This window comes from Solanum verrucosum, unplaced genomic scaffold (assembly GCF_900185275.1).
Source record: "Solanum verrucosum unplaced genomic scaffold, falcon-dt-bn FXZP01000012.1, whole genome shotgun sequence".
Lineage (NCBI taxonomy): Eukaryota > Viridiplantae > Streptophyta > Magnoliopsida > Solanales > Solanaceae > Solanum > Solanum verrucosum.
Genome location: NW_026020063.1, coordinates 220939 through 235705, shown reverse-complemented (window position 1 = coordinate 235705; position 14767 = coordinate 220939). Strand labels below are relative to the sequence as shown.

Below are 14767 nucleotides of genomic sequence, written 5' to 3'. Positions count from 1 at the left end.
ATATCACATGTGCCACATATATTATTTAAAAGTAAATTTAAAATATTATAAAAATAATTGACAATAAAATTACAAAATTAAAACAAGTAAAATAATATATATTGGACCCGAATTTGTCCAAACTTTTGCATCAAGTATATATATAGAGAGAAAGAGAGAGAGCTTATGTTATATATATATAGAGAGAGAAAGCTTATGTTACAATCTTGTATGAGACCAGTAGAACATTTGATAAAAGCATTTAATATTTTAAATATATGCCAACCAGAATAGACAAAAGAAAGTATTGACCTTACGAAAGACAAATAATAATTGACCAAGAATATCACTGGTATCTTTTGAAAATAAAAGAAAATTATTCAAGTATATACGACTTTCTAATAGAACAAAGACAACTATATTTAGAACAACGACAGTTATATCCAAGCTTATTATCATCTGTAGAAATAAATTCAATAAACCAAAAAATTAGACAAATAGATTTACAATTACCAAGAATAGGGTCTAGAATTGACCATTACATCCAACAAAAACAATACGATAGAAAAGAAAAAACTTGGTATCTTGCTTTAAAATACTACAATAGGAAGTACTAAGAATTTATAATATTTAGACTTAGAAATAATTTCTGAAAAGAAATATAGAAGGCTAAAGCATGGTTCAATAATAACTTTACAGAAGGACACCACATTTTACATAGCGATAATAATCACTTAAACACTATTACAAACCTAATAATAAATTTAGCAGAACACACTCAGTTAAAAGACGATAGAATACTAAAGTCAATGGAAACTTTAGAAAGACTGCAAAATCAACAAAAAATTATTAGAAAAAATAGAAATTAATTTCGATTTCTTAAAAATGCAACAATTAGATATAAATACAAAATTACAAAGGATTATAGCAAATAATAATAACATAAATAACAATAGTACAGTTGAAGAGATTAATAAAAGACTAGAACATCTCCACAAAGAATCTAAAGAAATAAAAGAAAAATTAAACCAACTTAAAGACTTTACCCTTTCATGAACAATCCTCTTTACCTATATATATATATATATAAGATAAGTGACATGTTACACCAATAGTGTAAAAAATGGTTCCAGTTTATATAATAAAAGTAAATAGTAATAATTTGTTGAAGAAAAGAAATATTATGTATCTTAAATAGTGCACACATCTTAGTTAGCCAAACTTATTTGTTTTACATGAATTATCTTGTCTTTTGGATATTGATATTTTAAAAAAACGTAGAGAAAAATAATGAAACTTTAATTATCACCTTGACCTTACCAGTATTGAAAAGCCAATTATGCTTTTAGATCATTTATTATAAGATGGAATACCTTATCCAAATTTCTTTTAAAGAAAATCAACCAAAACTTTTTACATTCACAGAAAAATCATATATAAAATTAAAAAGAAGGGGAGGATTACTTTAAAAATAAAGCTACTAAACAGTTGCTTCGACGCTATTTTATTAATTATATAACAAATAAAAAAAATATCTTAGGAATCGTTTGGTGCGCTCTGAGATTATAATTTTTAAATTAATTTATCTCACCTGATAGAGGAGATAACTCAAGTTAGTTGTGATATTCATGTACAAAGAACCCATAATATTTATACAAATCAATATAAATGAATGTAAAAAAAAATTGAACTAGCATCTTATACGAACCTATAGGTAGTGAAGTTTCATTTATAAATTCATATTAAATTTTGAATTAATTTTTAAATTCATGATACGTTGATCAAGTTAATTTATTGGCTAATAAAGTTGGATTAATATTTGAGTTAAAATTATATGACTTAAATAAAATCTAAATTATATTTGGGCTAGTTTGTTAAGTTGACAAGACAAGACAAGCCGGACTTATGCTCTTCAAGTTCAAGATACTCTAAAATTGCTTGAAGACCAAAATACCCCCCAAAACTCTAGCTCACAACTATATAAAGGAGTCTTCACAAGACTAGAAAAAAGAAGAAGAAAAGAGGAAATACAGACAAAAAAAAAGTTTTGCTCTTCACAAGTCTTTCACATATAAAGAAGTCTTCCTCTCCAAGTTATGTGCCGCAAGTTTCCATATGTCACGACCCAAAATGGGTCATGAGTGACACCCAAACTTAACCTTCTAAGTGGGCTAACCAACAACTCCCAACTTATATTATTGTTCAACTTACAAAATACAACCATAATGTAGAAGCTCAAATCTTATTAATGTAAGAAACAAAAATCCACCAGAGTCTATTACATGTCATACCCAGAACCTGAAATTCATCACATCAAGGACATTCAATTCTCAAACACTAAGTCTGCGAGTATCAAAGAAACCATAATAAATGAATACAATTATTTGTGTCTAAAAACTAAGGACATCATGTCATAACCGAGAGAATCCAACACGAGCTAGAAAGAATAACTCACCCTGGATTCTGATATGCTAGAGATTGGTTAGAGCAGAGGGCAAGTCAAAGTCACTGGTACATTTGTTGCACTCCACAAAAGGAAAACGAAGAAAAACACAAGTAGGGGTCAATATAGGACAACATGTACTGAGTAGATATCATCGACCGATTCAAAATAGAAACCAATATGTATTAGGTAATAACATGAAATCAACTATAGCAACATGTGACAGATAACAAACAACATGAGCAAGTGACAATAACATCAAAGCAAGTACGTAATCAATCCACAATATCAATAACACACGAGGACTCAAGACTCCACACCACACTTTTTTGGGAATTTGAGTTCTTTGAGATTGAGTACATTAAGTTATTCTAATATGTTCTTCCTTAATTTTATCGTGCTGGAACGTGACACCCGATTCAATAATATCGTATTGGCTCATGGTACGCGATCCAAATATATTGTGTCGGCATGTGGCACCCGATCCAACAATATAGTTAATTCATCATTCTTTATCATCTCTTTCCACTTTCTTAACAATATTTCATCAAGCTTTCTTTATTCAAGGCATCACTTTAATAGAACAAGTTCAAGATTATGGATTTCGCGGTCTTGAGATTACAGATCCATCACAACAACACATAAATCAACAAAACCACAACAATTAAGTACATAGAAAATTTCACAACATTACTCAATGACTATAAATCACTATTAATAGTCTCTCTATCACATAGAATAAACCATAACCAACCTCCACCAAAGAACCGAAGTCAAACAAGCTAATTCTCCAATGATTTTCCTTTTTGGAATGCCTCCATTAGTTTCCAATCTATCAAGTATACAATATTGAGAAAACGAGTCTGTAGACACCCATATCACTATTATCTAACCTTAACTCAATAACCCACTCAAATCTATAATCAATTTCTTAAATTTTGATGCCAATTAATATGTCAATTCTCGTATTTTCTAAATTTCACGCCTAGGGTTAAGTCTTAATTCCTCCAAATAATATAACTCTTATGAAATTTAAATAATACAATACATCTAATATTTAATTACCTATCCTGATATATCAAAACTTAATTTATAACATGAGAACAAAATATTAATATTAAAAACTTGAAGCCACTGGTTACAAACTAGTGACAACAAACCATGAACTCCATTCAAATCAAACAAAAAGAACTCAAATTAATTAACTTCCTTCTGCTTTCAAATCTAACATTCAACTATCCCTTGCCTAAACATAATAATCATTAGCACACCTATGGCTGGCAACGGGACCGGAACCGGGACGGATCGGAACGGAACTGGGCACCACGGGCCGAAACCGAACCGGAACCGAGACGACCGGAACGGTAATTCCGGAAAAAAATCAGTGTACCTACCTGTCCCGGATCGGTATCGGACCGGACCGGACCGGAAACCGGGTCCCAACTGTTATAATTAATTTTTTTTTTATTAAAATTAAAAAATTAGGAACATTACACAAAAAAAATTATACTTTTAAAGTTTTAAATACAAACTTTCAAACTTTAAAAGTATAAAAGTTTAAATTTCACAATTTAAAACTTTGAAAATTTAAATTCAAACTTTCTATAAAACTATAAAAGTTTGAAAATTTAAATTCAAACTTTAAAACTATAAAAGTTTAAATTTCACCCTTTAAAAGTTTGAAAATTTAAATTCAAAGTTCAAACTTTAAACTATAAAAAGTTTAAATTTCACACTTTAAAAGTTTGAAAATTTAAATTTAAATTTCAAACTTTAAAACTACAAAACTATAAAAGTTTAAATTTCACACTTTAAATTTTAAAAGTTTGAAAATTTAAATTCAAACTATAAAACTATAAAAGTTTAAATTTCACACTTTTAATTGTAAAAGTTTGAAAATTTAAATTCAAACTTTAAAACTATAAAACTATAAAAGTTTAAATTTCACACTTTAAATTTTAAAAGTTTGAAAATTTAAACTCAAACTTTAAAACTATAAAAGTTTAAATTTCACACTTTAAAAGTTAAATTTGAACTTTTGAAGACAATAAAAAAAAAATTGAGGCGAATAGCCTATAGTTTTATTAATATTAATTAAATAGTACAAGTTGAGTTACAAAATATTAGTAGAGTATTAAAAAATCTAATCTACACGGCCACCTTCTAGGAAGGGTTCTGTTTGAATTAGACCTCGAATTATTATACTCATACTAATAGACATTTAAATTTAATAGTTCATGCTACCAAGGAAATCTTTTTTTAAATCATTTAACATTTCTCTAGTAACATGCTCTGGAATTGGTTGATTAGCTAGTTCTTTCATTGCATCAATGCCGTCATCACTAAAATCTTGCATTATTTCATCAACGTCATTTTCAAATTTGGTCGGTAAAGGTGGACGACCATAACTCCTTCTCTCGCCATTAATCCAATCTCTAAATAGTACGGATATCTCCAAGCTATCTGCTTCTAATGAATATCTATGCTCTCCAATTTGAAATCTTGCTGCACTAAAAGCGCCTTCCGAAGCTATTGAAGATGCTTGAATAGCTAACACATCTCGAGCAACCGGTTGAAGTTTTGAAAATCCTTGGCCGCGATTGCTCCACCATTCTAGAAGATCAATAGTAGTAGGTTCTGTATTTTGATTAATATATGCATCAAAATTATTTCTATAATTATGAGAAAGTTCAATAATACAATCTATCATATCATCAATATCATCTTCATTATTATATCTACTCCTAGAACTTTGAGGCTCTTCATTATGTACTACATTCCTTATATTAGAATTATACAAGTCGTACAATTTTCTAGCTTCAATTTTTATACTATCTTTAACATCTTGACAACTGGGTGTTTCATCATCTTCACTATCAATACCCAAATTAAAATATATTTTATCAACCATTCGTGATGCACCTTCATCTTTGTAATGTGGGTTTAACAAACAAGCAGTTAAATAAATTTGAGGAATAGGAATAAAATATTTTAAAAATTTTTCAATCATTTTCTTAACAAATTCTTCAAATCTTGGTTTATTTTTGAATTTATAAAATTTACTAGAAATAGCACAAATATTAGGTAAAACAGAGCAAATAGTTGGATAATAAAGTGCATATATTTTTTTTGTAGTTAAATAAAAAACTTTTAAGAATTCTATAAGTTCTTTTATGTCATTCCAATCATTATCATCAGGTCTATATGTCATATTTGAATTATGAGCATTCCAAACCATTTGTAAAGGTTTCCTATATTCATAAGCAACTTCAAGCATTTCAAATAAAGAATTCCATCTAGTACACACTGATTTTGGAATTTTTCTAGGTGGAAGATTAAATTCACGACAACGATTTTCAAAATCTCTACGTCTAGACTTAACTTGACATTTAAAAATAAAATGACATGCAGTTTCAACTTTTGTGCAACCATCATCATACATTGCTATACCATCTCTAACAATCAAATTATATATGTGTGCAGCACACCTAATATGAAAACCATCAATATAAATAGGGCAAAGAGACGGTTTTAGTATTTCAACAGCAGTTCTATTATTAGAAGCATTATATAATGAGACACTACTTATTTTATCACAAATTCCATAGTTTTGCAAAACATCTATAATTGTTTGAGCTATATAACTACCGGTTTTATGCATTTCATAACATTTATAACCTAATTTTTTTTTTGCAAAGCCCAATTTTCATCAATCCAATGCGCAGTAATAGTGAAATAATCATTACCATTTACACTACGGCCCATATCAGAAGTAATAACTATTTTACAATGGTTATAATAAAATAAACAACGAAGATATTGAAAATGTTGAGCTTGATAATCAAATATAGCCTTTTTAATTGTATTTCTAGTAAAATCTTTAAAATGTGGATTATACACAATTTGAATATAATGAATAAAACTGGGATTTTCAGCAAAACTAAATGGCAAACCCATAACAATAATCATTTTAGCTAATTCTTCAAGATCTTTTTCTCTACAATATGACCGTTGTATACTAGAACCAGAAACATTAGAAGGATTTGATTGTGTTTGGACCATATTAGAGCTCTCTACTCCTACATTTTCAGGAAGGGTGATACTATTTTTTTTTAGCTTCGGCTACAGCTTTAGCATGCAAAAATTCATTTTTACAATATGACATTAAATGATTACTCAAATGTCCCGTCCCACCCTGTTTTCCTACAGTTTTATGATTCATTATATGTTTACATTTATTACAAATAGCTTGTGTTTTATCTTCATCCTGAGTCATAAATTGCCACACAACTGATTTTTTAGCGCGTTCTACCTTAGTCCTAGGATGCACGGGGGGAACGGGAGCAGGACAACGAAAGGGAGCGGGAGCCGGGGAAGAGGGGTTGGGAGTGGGACTAGTAGCCGACGGTGGCTCAGTTTCATCATCATCATATTCATCAACATTATTATCAAAACTATCAACATAAGCATTAACATCATCATGTTCATCATCTTCAGGTAATTCTTCTTCAAAATTACCAAATCTTCTTTGTAAATGTTCATGATAAGGATCTAATCCACTATTACTATCAATATTAAAAACAGTTTCATCAACATGCGTATAATAATCCGTATTTATTCTTAATTGAGAAGTTTTTTTAGTTTTAGATTGAGAAGTACTACCGGTTTTTTTTTATTTTTCTTGGATTTTGAGCTAGATAAATTAGTGAACGAATTAACTATGGTTGTTTTACCCTTTTCAATAATGTTTTTTCCGAAATCCATATTCAAATATAAAAAGTGAGTAAATTATATATAATACAAAAATGATTAGCAAAGTTTTGAACAAATAAATAACTAAATAAGTAGAGACTAGAGATTAATTACTCACAAAATAAATAATTAAATGCAAACAAATAAATAACTAAATGAAAAGTGAGTTGGAACGAATGTACCAAACGTCTACTTAAAAAAGTAGACGTGTATGACCGGAAGCTGAAAATTGAAAGTTGAATTTTGAAGCTCCAATTTTCAAAGACCAAATTCGTAATTTTAACGAGAATAAGAGAATCTAGAGAGTAGAGAGTAGAGAGATTAGAAGATATTTTTGTGAGTGAAAAGAATGAAAGATTAGGGGTATTTATAGTTAAAAAAAAGGATGAAAATGTAGTTTTAAGAAGATTGGGGTATTGAAAAAAGTTTGGGGGGTAGGGAGGTGTAAAGGGGAGTTATGGGGGTGAAAGAGCCGTTGGTGGGGCCCAAAACCCGTTGCCCAACGGCTCTCAACGGCTATAATTTGAAATTTCAGATTAAAAAAAAAAAATAAAAATTGAACGAATTGGACCGGTAAATCCCGATTTCCGTCCCGTTACCCCTCCCGGATCGGCACAATACCGGATCGAACCGGTACTATCCGGAACCGAGACGGAACTGGTAACGGACCGGAACGGACAGGAACCGGTACCGGTATCGGTACCTCCCGGTTTCGTTGCCAGCCTTAAGCACACCATTAACTTGACCCATTATCTACTAACAAAACATTAATTATTTACCAATTACTCACTAACTAAATAACCGTAGTCAAATGAATAGTTCATAATTCTTATTTCAAATTTATGGAAAGTTTTTTTTATGAAAGAAATAGGACTAGTATTTAAAACAACCTTACGAATCGTTACATCATATACAAAATTACCCACAGTTCATCTCAAACGGTCAAAATAAAGGCGAGGGTTGGAAAGGGTACCTGAATCGACAAAAAGATGTGGATATCTTTTGTGCATATCATCCTTAGTCTCCCACGTAGACTCCTCAACTGGACGATTCTTCCACTATACCTTTATAGATGCAATCTCCTTTGCCCACAACTTGAAGATCTTCCTATCTAAAATAGTTACGAGCTCCTCCTCACAAGACAAATTCTCATCAAATAGAATCGGATCCCAACGAATAATGTAGTTTATATCATCATGGTATTTCTTCAACATAGACATATGAAATTGTGGGTGCACTCCTGATAACCTTGGAGGCAAAACCAATTCATAGGTCATCTCTCCTACACGCCTAGGAACCTCAAATGACCCAATATATCTCAAACTAATATTACCTAGCTTACGAAACCTTATCAAACCCTTCATGGGTGAAACCTTAAGCAACAATTGCTCTCCCTTTATAAACTCCAAGTCCCTAACCTTCTGGTTTGAGTACTCTTTCTGCCTGAGCCGCTAGAAGCTTCTCCTGAATGAATTTCACCTTCTCTAATGATTCCCTCAAAAGATTAGTACCCCAAGGTCTCACCTCAAATGCATCAAACCAACCTATGGGAGACCTACATCTCTTCTCATATAATGCCTCAAATGGGGCCATATCAATACTCGAGTGATAACTATTATTTTATGAAAACTCCGCCAAAGGTAAGAACTGATCCCAATGACCACCAAAATCTATCACGCACACACAAAGCATATCTTCCAGCATTTGGATTGTTCACTCAGAATGCCCATCGATTTGAGAGTGAAATACGGTACTAAGATCCAATCTAGTACCTAACTCTGCCTGCAAGGTCCTCCAAAAGTTAGAAGTAATTTGCGTACCTTTATCTGATATAATGGAAATCGAAACTCAATGCAATAAAAAAACCTCACAGATATAAAATTTGTCTAACTTCTCTGCATTATATGTCACTTTGACCATAATAAAGTGTGCAGATTTAGTTAACCAATCAACAATTATCCATATAGAATCAAACTTACCTAATGTCTTTGGAAGACCAACCATAAAGTCCATTGCAATTCTTTCCCACTTCCATTCGGGAATGGGCATTCTCTAAAGTGTCGCTCCAGGTCTCTAGTGCTCATACTTTACCTGCTGACATTTCAGACATTGGGCAACAAAATTAACAATGTCACGCTTCATTCTACTCCACCAATAATATTGTCTCAAATCACAATACATATTGGTCGCACCAGGATGTATAAAATACCTCGAACAAAGAGCCTTTACAAGAATAGTCTGAGTCAAATCATCAACATGTGGCACACATACCTGCCCCTTAATCCTCAAGATGTCTTCCTCATTAATCATTGCCTCATTAGCCTCTCCTTGCAATACCATATCATGAATTCGGCTCAGCTTCTCATCATCAAACTACTTTCCTTTAATCTTATCAAGAAAAGAAGATCTTGCCTCCACACAGGCTGAGAATTCTCCTCTCTCAGTTACTTATAGCCTCATAAAGTCATTAGCCAGAGTTTGAATCTCTCTAGCCAATGGGCGTCTACAGGCCTGCAAATGGGCTGAATTCGCCATGCTCTCTGTTATTCTACTCAGAGCATTAACTAAAACATTAGTTTTTTCCCAAGTGATACAGAACAGTAGCATTATAGTCTTTTAGCAACTCCATCCACCTCCTCTGCCTCAAATTCAAGTCTTTCTAAGTGAACACGTATTGTAAATTGCGATGATCTTTATATACTTCACACTCGACCCCATATAGATAATGCCTCCAGTTTAATGCAAATACAACCACATCCAATTCCAAATCATGGGTTGGGTAGTTACATTTATGCACTTTTAATTACCTTGAAGCATATGCATATATATATATATATATATTCCTCTCCTGCATTAGCACTACACCTAAACCAGAATAAGATGCTTCACAATAATTAATGAAATTCTTACCTTCCACAGGCAAGGCAAGAATCGATGCAGTAGTCAACTTGGTCTTGAGTTTCAGAAAAATCTCTTCACACTCATCCGACCATACAAATGGAACATTCTGCTTGGTCAAATTGGTCAGCTAGGTAGCAATGGAAGAAAATCCCTTGACGAATCGACGATAGTAACTAGCTAAACCAACAAAACTCCTTACCTTTGAAACATTAGTGGGCCTTGCCTAACTCTTCACTGCTTCAATCTTCTAGGATCCACCATCACTCCATTCTTAAAAACCATGTGCCCCAAAAATGACATTAAAATAAGCCTGAACTCACATTTGGAGAATTTTGCATAAAACATTTTCTCCTTTAACAATCCCAATACCATTCTCAAATGCTCCTCATGTTCCTTCCTGCTCTTCGAGTAGATCGATATATCATCAATGAATACAATAACAAAGAGATCCATATGTGGCTTAAAAATATCATTTATCAGGCTCATGAAAGAAGCAGGGGCATTTGTGAGCCCAAAAGACATTACTAAGAACTCATAATGCCCATACCTTGTTCGAAAAACAATCTTTGGCACATCCGATGCCCGCATTTTCAATTGATGATAACCATACCTTAAATCAAGTTTAGAAAAAACACAAGTGCCCTATAGTTGATCAAACAAGTCATCAATGCGAAGAATGCGGTAGTTGTTCTTACTAGTCATCTTGTTCAGCTGTCTATAGTCTATGCACATCCAAAAACTACCATCCTTCATCTTTACAAATAAAATCGGAGCACCCCAAGGAGAGGCACTTGGTCTAACAAAATCTTTACCCAACAACTCTTAAAGTTGGGCCTTCAACTCCTTCAACTTAGTCGGGGCCATTCTATAAGGAGGAATGAAGATGGGGCGAGTCCCCAACTCTAAATCAATATCCTTGTCTGGTGAAATACCAGGCAGGTCTGCAGGGAAAACATCGATAAAATCACGCATTATCAAAACAGATTCAATCGAAGGCACTTTGGAAGTATCATTCCTGAGATGTGTCAAGTAAGCTGAACAATCCTTATTCACCAACCTCTTAGCACGAAGAAAGAGATAATCCAAATCGGGGCGGGAATATAGTCACCCTCCCATACTAGTGGATCTATCCCAGGCTTGTCCAAGATCACAGTCTTAGCATTGCAATGTAAGATAGAAAATTTTGGAGAAAGCCAAGTCATACCAAAGATTACATCAAAGTCAATCATCTCTAGAATAATCAAATCTACAAGGATCCCAACACCCACAATAAGCCTAAGGCTTCTACGGAATCAAGAAAGGGTGTAATAATAAAAGGAAAGCTAAATGTTCAACAAATACCATCCAAAATTACATGAAATCTATACTAGGCATTATCTAAGAAGCTCAATCAAGAAAGTAGACCAAAACCTACCTCAAAGCCAAACACGAGTGTTCCGAATCCACCACACACAAGCTATCCACATACAAAACGTCTCCAAACACAACAAAACTATCGAATTATCAATCACAATGTCATTATAGATGTCTGACACTAAAATCGCAACAATTGGAAATGAACCCAAAATTGAGTTAAAATGTGAATGTGGGACCAACGCCAAGAATCCCAAAATTGACTCCGTCAAAAGGTCCTAATTGACTGAACGAGCTTGTGCCCTACGGGGCTCACTTTCATGCATGAAAGAGCCCAAACCACCACATGCAATAAAATACAAATTAAAGAAAATCAAAAGAGATCTTGCATCCCCTTTGGGAAGGAAAATACCTCAAATGGAGAGCCCCAAACACTTCCTGAACATTCCAACGTATAGCCATGATCAACACGGATCTCCAACACTTTGAATCACCTCAATCGGAACTCCCAAGCTCAAGAAATTGCATTTGTAAGAATTAGGGCTAAGTTGAATTTGGTCGCTAAAAGAAAAATTTGGTTGCTTAAGTCTGATATGTGATCGCTAAAATCTTGCACCATATATCAACACTTCAGCTGGTTTGCTCAAACTCCAAATTCTTCGACGGGGTGTTCAGGTTTCGTTCAAAACCTGGTATGCGCAAAAGAAATATGCTACCCCATCAAATTCAACATTCAAGACTCAACAGAACCATCAAAACTTCCATCCGAGGTAGTTTCGATGAAACGTGGGCCTCACACCCAAGTTAAATTTTAAGCTAAAAACCACAAGAAGGCTAAAAACGAGATCGAAAGCATAGGGAACCGCACAAAAGGTTGTTCTACACAAAACAAGACATTTTGAAGCTAACCGTGCTGACGGAAATCTCATCTGAGCTTGTTTACCAAGAATGTTGTCCAAAGTCAACCCTTGGCGTAAGTTTCAAATTTAAAACGCCTAACATCACAAACTCACACCATAAGTCTTGGGTCCCAAACAAACCATGCCCCTCACCTAAAATAGCCCTTCCAGAACTGATAAAGCTATCAAAATTGCATTCTGAGGCCGTCTTCCTGAACTTTTGACTGAAGTCAACCGTTTAAATTTTAAAGTCTCCAAAATACAAAAACTTTCATAAAATCCAAATAAATGGCCCATTGAATAAACTGTCAATCCCATGAAGTATAAGTGACTTGTGGTTGCTACAGGAAAGCTCTAAAAGCTGAAAAGGTCGGTAAACAAAGAAAATAACAGGGAGGGTCATTACAAAAACGTGTGGAATCACACAATATTCCAAGTGAGAAATATTGGTGGCACATGTGTTTGGTCAATGGTCAGAGGTGTTTAAAATTTTATGTTCAGCGAGTTTAAGGGTGCAGTTGTCAAAGTCGAAAGTACAAGGGTCCAACTTACAAACGGAGTAAAGTACAAAGGCCTCTCAGGTCATTATGCCAAAAGTATAAAATAAAAATCAAACATTTCTTCATCCTATTAAAAGAACGATATGTTAAAATATTAAGAATCATTTAACATCTCCATGTATATATATATGAGGATGTTTGATTTCTCACCCGATGTTTGATATTCACATAGGGGTAGTTAATAACCAATAAAAGATTGAAAGATTCTCCGCAATATAATTTTGTAGTTCCTTCGTTTCATATTATTTGACTAATCTTACTAACACAATTTTTAAAAATATTTAATTAGATATATTTTATTAAATTAATATTATTAATGATACTATAGAACTCTGAATTTGACTATAACTATTTTATGAATAATTTGTAGTCGTGGAAGAGTTATGGTAATTTGTTCCACTCAAAAAATATTGATAAATTCGTAACCGTGGACGACTTATAGAAGATTTTTCAATCTAAAACATTAACTCGTACATGAATAATTAGACACAATGCAAGTACAGAATAATTGAGATCCCAAAACTATTATCAAATAATAAGTGGAAAATAAATAAATTAGGGTCTAATTATATACACCTATTATAGAAATTTATTTACAATTACACTATACATATTATGATAGTATAATACTTTTATTTTCACACGATAGAATGAATGTGTGATATTTGATATTTAGACTAAATTTCATAATTCTACCAAAAGTGGGAGATCTTAATATGGACATTAGTAAATTTCATAGCTAGAGAGTAAAATAGAGGACCAATAATATTTACACGGTGAATTTTACTAATTTCCTTTTTCTTTTATAAAACATGTTTTTGTTAAATCTTTTTCCTAAAATGAATAGGAAAATGGTCTTATATATATTCACAATTTAGCCTTCATTTCTTCACATTTTAATTTTCTTTTTTACTTTATTTTACATAAATAGTCTTTTTTTCACTAATATATTTGATCATGAAATCATACAAAAGAACATCAAAAAATTCTTGTGTCAGATTGTATTTTGTTGGAGTTCGAAAGAGAAAAAAGGGAAATTTTGTGCTGAAATCAAACACCCATTTAACAAGAAACTGATTTGGTTAGGTACTTTCAATACTGCTGATGAAGCTTCTGAAAGTTACAAGTCCAAGAACCTTGAATTTGAAGAACAAGTTATGGCCAAAAATGCAAAAGAAGGCCAAATTTCTCAAATATTTGATCAAGAATCTTGTTCGAATGATGAATCTAAACAAAAATCATTAATGGATGTTGCTAAGAATTCGAATTCATCAAATGGAGTTGAGGAAAAAGTCAAAGAAGAAATTGATAATGAAATTGATGAAGAATAGTTTTAAGGGGACCTGGTGAAAATTTTGGAGGGTAGAAAAGTGATGTTTCACATAAATTGGGGGTCCCCGTATTGATAATTATGGATTTTTTGGGTGAATTTAGTGCCTTGGATGATCTTCGCATATATGTATGATACTACCCTCCAAAAGAAGGGGAAAATCGATCCAGAATAGCAATTTTATAACTATTGGGGGTATAAATTTTGTTTTTACCAAATTTCAAAGTGGTTAGGTCTTTGTGATTAGTTTATTGATATAATCTATGTTGTTATGTTACAACAATTTTTTAATTAATGATTTACTTCTCAATGAATAGTTTATCAATGTGAGGAAATCAAATTTGTCAATATTAGTATGGTGTTCGATGAAATGAAAGTTTGTTAATTACATATCATATAATTAAGTTTGATGAACACAAATATTCAATTTAATGAAATTATTTTTCTTATTTTTACAAAACTTAATTTCACATAAAAATATTCTCAAATATATTTTGATCAACGAAATAAAATTTCACTTCCCTCCACAAACACACGCTCATTCAAAATT

At 32.3% G+C, this 14767-nt stretch overlaps 1 pseudogene; it reads left to right on the top strand.

The window, feature by feature from the left end:
- The first annotated feature begins 13844 nt into the window (after positions 1 to 13844).
- On the top strand, positions 13845 to 14352 carry LOC125823459 (ethylene-responsive transcription factor 11-like; annotated as a pseudogene).
- Positions 14353 to 14767: the final 415 nt, after the last annotated feature.